Genomic DNA, 15,184 nt, shown 5'->3' on the forward strand with positions numbered 1-15,184 from the left:
TCTCTTCTTTCTTGCATCCTAGTGCTTCTCATTAACTTGTATTCTTCTATCCTAGTCCTTCCGCAAACACTCTCAGAGTCTTCTTTCATCCATCTTGATAACCAAGTAATCTTCTATCCTAGTTCTTCCTCCGCAGACACTCTCTTCTTTCTTGCATCGTAGTCCATCTCCCTTTCTTTATCATCTCCCCACCCATGGATGTCCTTGGCATTGTCGAAGACGTGGAGTTCGGAATTAACAATCTCAAAGAATGGATTGCTGACCAAGGAGCACAGAGAGAGGCCAGAATTCGACAAGGTTCTCCTTTGACACACATGGAGAGAGAGGAATTTGCTGCACAAAGGCACGCAGAGAGGGAGGAGTCTCTCAAGATAGCAGACAGTGAAAGACTTCTAAGACGTATGATAAAAGCACGACAAGATCTATTAGATTTCTTAAGTAACCTGCGTTATCGTAGCTCTCGTCATGGGCGATTTGATGCGGATGCTGAGAGAACAATAAGAGCCTCTCAGAGAAATTATAAAGAAACAATTTGTGATTGCTTAAACTTCTTCTTCTCATGTAATTATGTTGAGGATACAGCTGTGGAGGCAGTGAAGGATTGGGTTGTTGAGAAGATAAGAGAGACCAATGATGAGATCTTCTAGACTTAGATAAGAGAGACTGTATTAAGGTGTTTTTTGACACCATATGGCTTTGTATTAAGGTGTTTTTTGACACCATATGGCCTTGTATTAAGGTGTTTTTTGACACCATATGTCTTTGAGTAATATGAATCTCTACTTCTTGTACAAATGTGATGTTAAGATGATGTTAAGAGAGACTGTATTAAGGTGTTTTTTGGCACCATATGGCTTTGAGTAATATGATCTACTTCTTTACAAATGTGATGTGCTCTTTTTGAAATGTACCATTTTTTCTAATTTGATTTTTTAAAATCTTACTTTTTTGTCTCTTTTAACAATGTGATGTACTCTGTTTTTAACATCTCACGTCATTTTTTCTAATTTGATTTTTTTAAATCTTCCTTTTTGACTCAATGTTTTGTTTTATAAGAGCCTCTTTTTTTGAAATGTTTTATCCAGAATTATCTCACAAAATGAATTTGGACAGTGCAAGAGTCCAAAATTAATGAAATAGGTGTTATAACAACTAAGGGGACCAGCTCCCAAATTGCCTCTCTGACCAGAAGGGTGGTGGGCAAAACCTCACTGTAGCTAGCATTCTATATAAGCATCCTTCCTTGACACCTTTTGCTACTAGCTGACATCTTTTGGATTTATCTCTGATAGTGCATTCATCACCATCGGTGATGACTTTGTAATTGTGTTCCATCATTTGACCTACTAACAAAAGGTTCTTACTGAGCTTCGGATCATAGAGCACATCTTTCATAATCCTTTTGTACCAGTGAAATTGTTCATAGGGATAATGCCTGTCCCTTGAACTGGATTTGGTGTATTGTCTGCTGTATAGATGGCATTTTTATGACCTTCTAGTGGATTCATTTCTGTGAACCATTCCTGATGATTTGTCATGTGAGATGATGCACCGCTATTGATGTACTAAGGATCCTATTTTACTTGGTCAACTTGATAGTTGAAATCCTCTTTAGGATTGAAATCAGTGTTTGACTACACTATATCAGTTTGATGCATTTCCTTGCTTGCAAGAAACATATTTCCACGTTCATTTGCAAAATGACTGTGACTAGAATGTCCACCACAATGATTTCCTCTACCTCGGGAATTCCCTCAATTACTACTAGATTGACCACCTTGGTCGTATTGCTTGTTGCGGCAATCTCTTTCATAGTGTCCAAACTTGTGACAGTAGTTGCACTGAATGTTTGACACATTGGTAGATGCATTCCCTCATCCTTGAAATCTTCCTTGGTTGGAATGATTTCCTCTTTGCTAATTTTGATGTTGCTGAGGATGATGTTGATCCTGACTTTGATTTTGTTGCTGATGATTACCAATTTTCTTATATGATCTACCTCTATCTCTGCCTTTGCCTCTGCTTTTGTATGAAGCTGTGAATGCCTGATCATTAGAATGACCTTTTCGAGCTTGAATAGCTTGAGTTTTGAGTTATTCACCAAGTAGAACTGACTGAAGTTCTTCTAGTGTTGGAATTTGCCATTGGATGGCAATACTTTGGACTAGATTCTCGTATCCCTCTCCTAGTCCATTCAGAATGACTTGAACCATTTCTGCGGGGTTCATAGTCTCTCCTGCTGCTGCAAGTTGATTGTTTTAGTCTTTTATGTGGAGTATATAAGTATGACTGGTTTCACTGCTGTTGCGAAAACTCTGGTTGATCTGGTTTCTTAGGGTGAGAATCCTGGATGTGTTCTTGGACTCATAGAGAGCTGCGAACATATCCCATGCTTCTTTTGATGTCTCGAGTATGTTGAGTTGTCCTAGCATGACATCTTTTATGTGGAGTATATAAGCATGACTGGTTTCACTGCTATTGCGAAAACTCTGTTTGATCTGGTTTCTTAAAGTGAGAATCCTGGATGTGTTCTTGGACTCGTAGAGAGCTGCAAACATATCCCATGCTTCTTTTGATGTCTTGACTATGTTGAGCTATCCTAGCATGACATCTTGCACATTCTGCTTGATTAGGTGATAAGTATACTTATCTTTCTTATCCCATTCTGCCTGAGATCCAGCAATGGCAGGATCTACTACTGGTGCAAAAACGAGGCAAAAACTGTTTGTGTAGCTGTAGATGCCATTCTAGATCCCGTTGCTAGTGTTGTGACAACAGGTGGAGTAGAGCTACTTTCGTCCAATGGTCTTAGTGTAGACCCATTGACATACTCCCATTTGTCCTGAAGTACAAGAATGATCTCCATTCGGTATTTCCATGTACCATAATTCGAGTTGTCTAACTTAGCAGGTGCCTCTAGGTTGAGGTTGCTAGTCGTAGACATGGTGCAAGAAATGTACTCAAAAGTGTCATGAAAATCTCTGTATGAATCAAGTGCAAATACACTGACTATGCCAAGTGAAATATCTGAACTGTCGGTGAAGATAGAACTACAATATATAAAATCTCATCTGTATTACAAGATAAAATCTGATATGTATTACAAGGCTTGTGGCAATGATGCCAGGAAAAGCCAAGAGGCTTTATAAGGCTGAAATGATGTGCACGATGCCGTGAGATAGCCGAATAGGCTTTACAATGGTGGCATGTGTGTGTGAAATCAAATGCGATCTGCCCACTGAAACAATCTGCAATGCCTCTGTACTCTAAAGTTTACTCACTGAACTGATGAACGTAAGGTTTCAGGTAATGTAATGATGTGAAACCATATGTGAGTGTATGGACTGAGTAGGTACTAGTCGGGAATTTCGGGCATGGCTTAGATTGGCAACTCGGGGAAATTCAGAGCGTCCCCTCTATGGCAATCTAGTGTACTTTGATCTACATCCATACCAACCGTCGATCGATGAAAGAACAGTAAATAATTTATTTTCTTTTGTTCTTTTGAAGTGCTGGGTCAGATGTGTCAATGTAGAGGTAAATGTGCGTGAAGGAAGTGGTTTTGTCAGCGAGGCTTAAATGTGAGTGTTGTGAAGATAGTGGGAGAGAGGGAAGGAGTCTCACTTGAGGCTTTCTCACAATCACAATGGGGGAATACACACAAAAGTTGGAGGCTGAAAACAGTTTTCCTCTTCTTAGTTGTGAAAGCCAAAAGAACTCTAGTACAAAGAAATAGAAGAACCCTATATGTGGGTCTCAAACCAAACTCAACTAACTAGCTATTAAGTCGGTGACATAAATGCACAACGGTCACCCTGGCACATCGCGAGTGGAGCTCGATATCTCAACACTCCCCCTCGAGCTCAATCCCAATTCCTGCACACCAAGCAGGTCTCTAAACTTGCGCAGCTTCTCTGTGCCCAATGCCTTCGTGAATATGTCAGCTACCTGATCCTCTGTGCTGACATAAACTAGATCAATACGACCTAGTAAAGCCTTCTCCCGCACATAGTGATAATGCACCTCAATGTGCTTTGTTCTAGCATGATAGACTGGGTTATTTGCCAAGTGTATACTACTCATGTTGTCACAATAAACGACAACTGGCCCATTTGTAGACTGATGCATATCATAGAGTAGCTTATGCAACCAAGCTACCTCACATGCAGCCATTGCTGCACCCCTGTACTCAGCCTCTGTGCTCGACAAGGCAACTATAGGCCGTTTCTTGCTGCTCCAAGTGACTGCAGCACTCCCAAAAGATAACACATATCCACTGGTAGATCGTCTATCAGAAATACTACCAGCCCAATCAGCATCAGTCTATCCATGCAACTGTATCTGAACCCCAGCCTCATAAAATAGTCCATACTACAATGTGGACTTCACATACCTGAGTATGTGTCTAGCCGCATCCAACTGCGGTTTCCTTGGAGCCTGCATAAACTGACTTACCAACCCAACAGCATAGCTCAAATCTGGCCTGGTAATAGTCATGTAAGTCAAACTTCCTACTATGCGTCTGTACATAGTAGGGTCTTCCAGAAGCTCACCTACATCTGCGCTCAGCTTCACATTCTGCTCCAAAGGAACTGAAATAGGCTTACAGCCTGTCATCCCATATTTGGACAACATGTCCAATCCATACTGCCTCTGCAAGAGCTGTATCCCACTTGGTGATCTAATCACCTCAATGCCCAAGAAATAACGCAGCTCTCCCAAATCCTTCATCTCAAACTTCTGCCTCAATAGCATTTTCACATGAAGGATATCTTCATCACTATCACCTGTGATGATCAAATCATCAACATAAATGACAAGCAGCATAATCCCTTTCTCTGTTTTTCTCACATAGAGTGAGAAATCTGCCTTGGAAATCTGAAAGCCAATAGTGACAAGATATTGTCCTATCTTGTCAGACCATGCTCTAGGTGCTTGCTTCAAGCCATATAAGGCTTTCTTCAACCCCTGCAAACAAACTCAGGATGAATAGCATGAACATAACCTGCTGGCTGCTCCATAAAGACCTCTTCTTGCAAATCACCATGCAAGAAGGCATTCTTTACATCCATCTGATGTAAAGACCATCCCTTTGATGCAGCCATAGCAATGACTACTCTTACGGTTGCCATCCTTGCAACCGGGCTGAAAGTTTCTTCATAATCAATGCCATATGTCTGTGCATACCCCTTGATAACTAATCTTGCCTTGTATCTATTCACAGAACCATCTACATTGTGCTTGATCTTACAAACCCACTTACAGCCAATTGCATTCTTGTCTTTAGGCAAAGGCACCAATTCCCATGTAGCATTTGCATCCAAGGCATCCATTTCTTCATCCATGGCTTTCTCCCATTTTTCATTTCCCACAGGTTGCTCAAAAGAAGTGGGTTCTGGTTCCTGTATGACTTTGACCATATAGGCATAGTGAATGGCTGTAAATCCATCATATTTCAGCTTATCCACAGGATACCTAACTCTGGTAGACCTGCGCAAAATAGGCTCACTTCCAGGTGCTCTCAAAACATCCCTGGTCTTCCTTACTCAAGGTGTAACAACAGAAGGAATACCCAACTCATCATCAATGCTCTGCTCTGAGCCACTGGATTCACCATCCACATAAGAGTGACCTGCATTCACATTAAACATGGGCTGATCTACCTTCTCTTTTCCTTTTCGTGATACCTGCATACCACTATCTGCATTGCTTTGATGAGATTCTCCTGATCTCAATCTACCTGTCCATGGTGAAGTATGTGAACCACTGCTAGACGACACTGCAGGTCCACTGATATTTTGTGATTGCTGCTGTGAATTCTGTGCAGCATTACCATTTTGTGCATCTACATCAATCATCACATTTACTGGTTTATACCAGCTGCTCATCTCATAAAAAACAACATCTCTGCTCACTGTAAACTTACGAGTAGAAGGGTTATAGCATCTATACCCTTTCTGCTGTAGAGAATAACCAATAAAGACGCACTTCTCAGCTTTTGGATCCAACTTGGACCTCAACTCATCTGGCACATGGACATAGGCAATGCAACCAAAAATTTTCAAATGAGAAATATCTGGTTTCCTACCAGTATACATCTCCTCTGGCGTCATGCCATGTATTGCTGCAATGGGAGTCCTGTTCATTATATAAACTGCTGTAGCAACTGCTTCAGCCCAATAATAATCTGGTAGATCTTTTTCATTTAGCATAGCCCGAGATACCTCTCCAATATGCCTATTTTTCCTTTCTGCAATTCCATTTTGCTGTGGGGTATGACTGCATAAATATTGCTGCTTTATACCATGCTCCTGCAAGAACCTTGCAAACTCATTTGAGAGGTACTCTCCCCCTCCATCTGACCTTAGGCATTTTATTTGCAGGCCTGTTTCTTTTTCAACCATAGCTTTGAAAGCTTTGAAGTGCCCAAACACTTCACTTTTCTTTTTCATAAAATACACCCAAAGTTTTCTGCTGAAGTCATCAATAAATGTGACAAAATAGTGACAGCCACCAATAGATGCAGCTTTAGTAGTCCACACATCAGAGTGGATTAATTCCAATGACTTTTTACTCTCTTGAACATGCCTAGGAAAAGGTTTCCTTGCCTTTTTCCCAAATTGACAGGCTTCACAAACCTTGTGCATTTCTACAACCTTGAATTTAGGCAATCCTGCAACAATATTTTGGGCTTGCATTGATTGAAGTCGCTGTATATTAACATGACCAATGCGTTTGTGCCAGATATCAATATCTGCAACTACACCGGTCCCATGTGCAAACATTGCTGCACTCAATTCAGGCATGTCCGCATCCAACGTAAACATCCTGCCCTTCTTCTTTCCTTTTGCTATCAAGCGACCATTATTTTTCATATCCTCAAAAAAGCATCCATGAGGATTAAATCTGACCTGCAAGCCCTGCTCAACCATCTGAACAACAGAAACCAGGTTCTTGGTGATGTTCGGGAAATGAAATACATCAGACAAGTATTTCTTTTTCCCATCCTGCATAGACAAAGGAATTTTGCCAATCTGCACAATAGGATGTGCAGTATCATCACCAGTCTCCACAAATCCTGGTTTTTCCATTTTCCTTGCATCCTGCATCCATTCAGCATGACCTGTCATGTGGTTTGACGCACCTGAGTCAACATACCACACATCATTGATTTCTTTTGCACTTGTCACAGAATTTGTCATATGCTGCACCATAAACAAATGCTCATTTCTGTCATCACCCTGTCTACTAGAGGATGCATAATTGCCTTGCTGCAATTTTCCATTCATAATGTCATTCTGCTTTTTATAGCAGTCCTTAGCCATATGACCCATTTTGCCACAATAGTAGCATTCAACATTGTTGTTTGTATTTTGGCCTCTCTGCCATCCACCATAGCCTCTTTGGCTCCCCCTGCCTCTAGAGTTACCACGTCCTCCTGCATAGGACTGGTTTTCTTGCGTTTGCTGCATATTCTGATTTCTACCACGGCCTGCAGATCGGCCTCCTCTACCTCTGCCTCTACCTCTGCCAGCATTTGAGTAGAAGACAGTTTCTTTTGAAGTTCCTGCTGAAGAAGATGCACCCCCATTTCTCTGCTCTTCAGAAATTAGAAGAGCAATCAACTCCTCAAAATCAGGAAATTTTTCACGGACGGCAATGGATGTCCGGAACTGTGCATAATCCTTTCCTAGACCATTCAAGGTCACAGAAACTAAATCGTCATCATCCACTGGCGACCCAATGGAAGCAAGTGCATCCGCAATTTTCTTCACCTTGATGTGGTAGTCATTGATGCTCATATTTTCTCTCTGCACATTGTGCAGCTCCTGCTTGAGTTGCATTTTCCTGGCCTGCGTATTTGTGCTGTACATTTTAGCCAAAGTATCCCATGCCACCTTTGGCGTACTTGCATCCTGAATATGCACAATCATTGAATCTGAAATACTGATAGACAGCCAGTACATAACTTTCTTGGCTCTCTCATGCCATCCTTTGAATGCCTGCATTTCCTGTTGATTGGGAACATTAGGAAGAACAGGTTCTTCTTCATTTCCTGTAATGAACTCCCAATAGCCTTTTCCCATCAAGAAATTCGTCATTCTAAACTTCCATGCCTGGAAGTTGTTCTTGTCAAGCTTTTCAGTGACAATCTGTGAAAGAGAATCAGATGCCATTACAGAACACTGCAAAATATTCTGTCACTGCAAAAAACACAACTTTTGCCTCACACGGGCAGATCTGCAAAATTGACGAAAGTGGTATTTCACCACACAGTCACTTCCTAGTGACGATTTTGCATCAACAGGCAACAAGCATGAATCTGCAACTCCCAATATCTCTGCACACAGGCATACGATGCAATTTCTGCGGCAACTTTTCACCGACTAGCTGAGCAGTGGTCGCACAGCAAAAACAGGGCCTTTCTCTAAGTGCCTGCGGAGAACTTCTGCCTCCAAAACAGGCCTCGAAATGACCTCGAATTGGAAAAATAAAGTCACCAAGGGCTTTGCCCTTGCCCGCAGCATATAATGCCCTCTTGCCACACCACGAAGGGCGTCTCAATCTGAGACAATGCACTCTTGCACTTCCGGCTGTGCTACCTGCAGAGATTTGCTCCCAAACTCGAAAAAGGAAAGCAACACTGGTCCTCTTACCAGGACACTGCGAACTTGGTTTGCTTTCTTGAGCTCCTTACCACGAACAAGGCTCTGATACCATGTGAAGATAGTGAGAGAGAGGGAAGGAGTCTCACTTGAGGCTTTCTCACAATCGCAATGGGGGAATACACACAAAAGGTGGAGGCTGAAAACAGTTTTCCTCTTCTTAGTTGTGAAAGCCAAAAGAACTCTAGTACAAAGAAATAGAAGAACCCTATATGTGGGTCTCAAACCAAACTCAACTAACTAAGGTGGCATACTAACTGAGCCACGAACTAGTGTAGATAAGGATAGCTGTCATCCATCGTGGGCGGTGTACCAACCGCATCTCCAGCTAACAAGTCGATGACATAAATGCACAACGGTCACCCTGGCACATCGCGAGTGGAGCTCGATATCTCAACAAGTGTAACTTGCACCCAAAATGTGCATGTGATTTAACGAGCGCATAGAGCATGAAAAAATGAGCGACTTTTCTTTTTGGAGCGCCCTCAAATTCTTCCTGGATCAAGACATATGACTTGATCTAGGTCGAGGGGCAAAAGGAGTGCAATTGTGCTCAATGATGATGTGTCACTGTGAGTCACATGCAGTGATGATGTGGCATTGTGCCTAGCAAGAGGTGTGCCTATGAAGCCCTGTGCTGAGGTGGTAGGGGTGGTCACATGAAGTGACTGTGGAGCATTGTGTGTGCCTGCAGAGGTCCAATGTGCCACATGGCATAGATGATGTGGCAAATGATGTGGCTAGATGATGTGGCAGATAAGATAAGGGTGTTGATGTGGTAGCCTCACGGGACTACTGATGTGGCAGTTGCTGAGGTGTCAAATGAGATGATGCTGCCACGTGTCAAACTTCTAACCAAATGTGTGGTCAATCAGGGGATAAGTGTAGCCCCTTATTTACCACCTGTCAAAGATAGGGAGGCTAGAATCTTGTGAAGATTTTGACTAAATCAAAGAGATTCCATCGAAGATGCTGATACCGTCGCCATTGCAGAGGAGCTTTCAAGAGCTAGGAGCTTTGATGCAGGGTTGACAACCAATTTGAGGCTCGTTGCCCATTCATTTGGGTGGTTGGCTGAAGGAGCCGGTCGTGGGAGCTAGGCCGTGGGCACGACCTTCTGTAGCCTTGTGCAATGCCTTACTGGAGTAGAGGTCTTTCGGAAGCTATGGGCTATAAGGAGCCGATTGTTGTAGGGAGATGTTGCTTCGTTGGGAGGAGGCCTGTGCATAGGCATTGGCTGTGTAGCGCTAGAGCACTACATTGGGAAGACCCATCTAGGAGGTCATTGGAAGACCCATTGAAGGAGGGCTGGTCATTGGGCATCGAAGCCATGGAGCCTTAGAAGGCTATTGTTGTCTCGGTCGTTTGGAGGTGTAGCGTCTCAACTGCTGTGTGCAAACAGGCTAGTTGATGGCTAGTGCCGCGGGCATTCGTTCATCGGTAGAACAAAGAGCACAGAGGCATTGAAGTATAGGCTGAAAGCTTTGCTTGGCATTGTTGTAGAGCAGATACTTGGCTGCAAGGCGATCTCAACCACAACAAAATATGAACTATCTCTCTCTCTAAGGAGAAATCTCTATCACTCTTAAGTTACACCAATTCTTTCACAAGAAGAATCAATCTAGATCTCTCTCACAACTCAAGAAACACTCAAATGAACTCTCTCTCAAATGATGGAAATCTTTCCAATGAATGGAAATTCTCTACGAAAGTGAACTCTCACAAGAACACTCGAGAACTCTCAATCTCTCAATCTCTCTCACATGGATCGCAATGCCTTAGCGGAAGGCAAGGGAGCTCTAATACCATGACAAAATATGAAGAGGGAAGAGAAGAGTGGAGATGAGGAGAGGGGGCACAACTAGAGAGCACACCACAAATGACTTACTGTACACTAGATTTAGTTGAAAATTTAATAGAATATATACAAACCCTTTTACGGTTAGGGTTAGGGGATCTAACCCTTTCCTTTATAACACTCTATAAGGTTAGTGCCATGCACATATGATCACATGATGGTGCTATGCACACATGATTGCATGATGTTGAGCGTGAACTCTCAACACTATACTCCCTCCAAAGCCTTGAGAAGTGAAGCATCACCAAAAAGCAGGGAGCATGGTGGGTTGACGAGTCCATGTCTCTACTGTAAATCCATGGTACCAAGGGATAAGATGCAACAAATTAGGGCCTAAGAGAATAGGGCTCCTCTCCATGAGAGTCAGAGCAGTATTTGGGAAGCCAAGTTGGAGGAGAAATACGCCTCATCCATAGATGGTGACCTCCTAGATATGGTCACCATCTAATGCCAAGCTAGCCTAGATCTAGTCCCTGCCTAATCTATCTCCTCAAGGGAGTAAGGCCAACTATCCTTCCAATAACTACCCTATCTTGTAAAAGATTCACTCCTTGTTGTACCTTTTGCTTATCAGTCAATGATAGAAAAATTTTAACAGTTGGGGGAGGCGAGGGTGCTACATGGAGCCCCTCTGGCGAACAGGAGTTGCCACCAAAAGTTGAATCACTGGCATAGACAAACAAATGGTCAATCAAAGGTTCAGATTCATCAGCTCAAAAGAAAAATCTATAGGTGAACCCTCAACTGATTTAGAAACCCAACATTAGCTTCTCAAACTCATAAAGATATCCCTCATGGCTTGCCCACTTTCTAAATCTAGGAGGCCATAAGGATTTCAACATAAGGATTCACATTCAATGCTTTTTATAGGCACATAATTATTTAAGGTGAATTTGTAACTATACTTTTGTGCATTACTTCGGCAAGTAAGGCCTTTCACTCTATAATTGTAGCTAGGGATATGGTTTATTTAGAATTAGCATTCCTCTTGCAATCATGGGCATGGTGCAAGCTTGCAATGTCTCGAGATGAATGGAACATTTTGGAAGAACAAAAATTATTATCCTTCTCTATCATTATGGAAGGCATGAATGGAACATTTTGGAACAAAAATTGGAAGGAGCAGCTTACATATGAAAGGTTTTTCTTGACATTTGTTGATACTTAAGCAAGAAGATGCCATTTGGTCAACAAGGTTGAATACTATGCTATTGTCAATGAAATGTGACAAGGAAGCTTTCCACACAGCTCTAAGGGCATGTGTAACTTTGGAGGATTCTTAAAAAGCAAAGGAAATGATTGAGCGAAGAATTGCAAAGGACTTTGTATAGGCACGTAATTATTTAAGTCAAATTTGTAACTATACTTATGTGCATTACTTTGTCAAGTAGTTACAACATACATGATCCCTACTATTATTCCTTTCTAGTTTTCCCCTATGGCCCTAGATGACAAGTGCTGAATATTTTCTTGTTATGCAGAAGCAATATCACAAGTATCTCATAGTCACATACATGTCTCCTTTTATTATCATGGTGGTCATCATGATACAAGATCAATAGTGTACCACTATCACAGAGTTTACAAAAATGGCACACATAGATTTGCAAAACACAAAGGGATCTTACAAAAGTCCACAAGATCACATTTCTATGTTATGCAACTATGATATGCATTACAAATCCATAAATCCATTGCAATGAACCTTCCATTATGTGAATACATATGCATTGATGATATGAGCTTAGATTATATCATGCACCTGTTTTAGGTACCTATTTCACATTTCTATGACTTAAATTACACCAAAAATCATTTCATTGAACCTAGAATTTTGGGATAATTCATCTAATGAAATATATCTTTCACCAAAACTAGTAAGTTAGAGAACGCATATCATAGATCATTCATTGCACCTAAATCAAGATTCATGATATGCTTTGTAATGATGGGAGTTGCTTAGTTTTTATTACTTGTCTTTTATATGAAATTTGATAAAGCAACATGGTATCATTTTTAGAATGCAATTATGGTGCCATTATTCTATCAGATCCTTGGATCAGGTGGGGAAGGAAAGCATCGTGATTTCATGTCTAAATGAATTTTTACAAAAGCTTGAAGTCCTTAGTGTATGTGTGCCTTTAGAATGCAATTGGGGTGCCATTGCTCCATCAAATCCTCGGATCACTTGGGGTATGAAAAGCGTCATGATTGCATGTTTAAATGTATTTTTGTAAAAGCTCAAAATTGTAAGTGTATGTGTATTTTTAGAGTGCAATTGTGGCACATTGATCTATTGGATTCCTCGAATCAAGTGGGGTAAGAAAAGCATCGTGATTGCTTGTCTAAAGTGTGTTTTTAGAATGCAATTATGGTGCCATCGCTCTATCAGATCCTTGGATTAGGTGGGGTAAGAAAAGCATCATGATTGCATGTCTAACATATGTTTTTAGAATGCAATTATGGTGCCCTTGCTTTGTTAGATCCTTGAATCAGGTGGGGTAAGAAAAGCATCATGATTGCATGTCTAAACATATTTTTACAAAAGCTCAAATCCTAAGTGTATATGTGGTTTTTTAATGCAATTGTGGTGCCATTGCTCTATTGGATCCTAGGATCAGGTTGGGTAATAAAAGCATCATGATTGCATGTCTAAAGTGTATTGTCAATGCAATTATGATGCCATTGCTGTATCAAATCCTCGAATCAGGTGTGATAAGAAAAGTATTGTGATTGCATGTCTAAAGTGTGTTTTTAGAATGCATTAATGGTGCCATTGCTCTATGGGATCCTTAGGTCATGTGGGGTAAGAAAAGCATCGTGATTTCTTCGCTTTTGCCTCATCAGATTCCATTTCTTTGCTTGCTCTCACAAACACTTTCAGTCTCCTTCCCTAGCGATGGCCTCTCCTAACTCTCAAGTCTGTCCTCACAAACTACCTCACCTGGTTCTAATTGTTTGGTGGACTATGGCGTGCCTTCTTGTTTGCTTGCCTGACTGCATGCTTAATACTACTATGTATATCACAACCTTATAAGTTTCCTGACGTTTCACTACTGTGGCTCTGGCCTCCTATGCACCTCTACCCTTCCGTGACCTGCTGGCATCTCTTCTTGCAACTTTTTCTTGTTACACTCCTCACTACCTCTAGCCTCTTGTTGTTGTCCCGTAGCATTTCTTATCTCTCTCTTTTCTTGCTTTTAGTGTTCCCGATTTTCGTGCTTTTTTACATGGTTTAGTGCTTCCTCTTTCCTTATATATATATATATATGTAAAGAACTTGCATACTTGATTATATTTATTTTTATAGAGCTTATATATATATATATATAGGTCTTGCTTACTTGCTTTTAGATAGTGCTCTTTTTCTGACCTTCTTAGGATTTTTTCTACACTTAGTAATTTTTGTTTTTGGTTTATCTATATATACACACATATATATAGAGTCTTTAGTTTCTTTTAGACATTTTTTACTAGTAAGTTCTTTCCTTTTTTTTGTATACATGTTTTTAGTAATACTACTTTCTACATTTTTTTGTTCTTTTTGCTAAATGTGTCAAACATTTTATTGTTAAGTTTCTTTTTACCTATTTCTCCCCCTTTCTATGGCCAAAAACCCTGTTCTTTAGTTGTATATTCTTAGGAGGTTATTTAAATTCTAGACTCTTAAATTATGGCATTCGTGTAAATATTGATTCTCTAAAATCTATAACACTTGGCTTATTCAAAGTGGCTTCAATTTTGTTTTTTAATTTTAGGTCTCTCTTTTTCTTGCCTTTATTTTAGGTTCTCTCTAGCCCTTTTTATGCTCTCTTACCCTCTCTTTACATAAACATAGGTTCTTTTAATTGCTTGATTTTTAAAATAAAAGCTTTATCTAACCCCCCATTTTTTGGTTTACTTATTACTTCTTAGGAGTTCATTCTTTTTGTGATGAAATTTATGATCCGTTAATTAATTTCTTTTGTCTTGTAATTTTGGTAATATATATGTAAAGTTATTTCTCTTTTAATTCTTAATTAACTTTACCTAACACATTTATCCCCCTCACATCCATTTGATTTTAGACTTAGTTGTTTATCATCCAATTTTAATTGTTGAGATGGACTAACCTAAGGGTGTGGATTACCTCCCATTTGGTTGTTTTCTTGTAAGGGTGGGACTACCCCCCTTATTGTCTCACACTTTAGTCGCGGATGTATCCCTTTTATGATAGATCTATCACACCAAATGTACATATGGCATGGTATTTTCAAAAATTTGCTTTGTGAATCTAGACGGTTGTCTATGTTCCTTGGTAAAGTAGTAACACGCTAGGGAATACAGGCATTACCTATCTACCCAATTGAGACTATGATGTTCTAACACCTAGTTTTTCTTGGATGGTGGCAGTTAAGTGAACCCTGACCTCGGAGCCTGGACTATCGGATGGATTCTATACTTTTGTAAACCTAGCTTGTTTAGCTATAATACCTTCAAAATAAAATTATATCTCATATCTTTTGAATGTTTAAATCTCCACATTTGATTTTTTTTAATTTTAATTGTTTAGTTTAAGGCCAACTGAATCAATTGTATGGTTCAATTATATGTGTGTATGTGTCTGTGTGTGCACGTGTGTTTCAAGAATTTTTGTTTGAACAATAATTAAATTACCTTT

The sequence above is a fragment of the Dipteris shenzhenensis genome, chromosome 20, assembly GCF_047967505.1.
Source record: "Dipteris shenzhenensis isolate YYH24624 ecotype China chromosome 20, Dip_SZ_1.0, whole genome shotgun sequence".
Classification (NCBI taxonomy): domain Eukaryota; kingdom Viridiplantae; phylum Streptophyta; class Polypodiopsida; order Gleicheniales; family Dipteridaceae; genus Dipteris; species Dipteris shenzhenensis.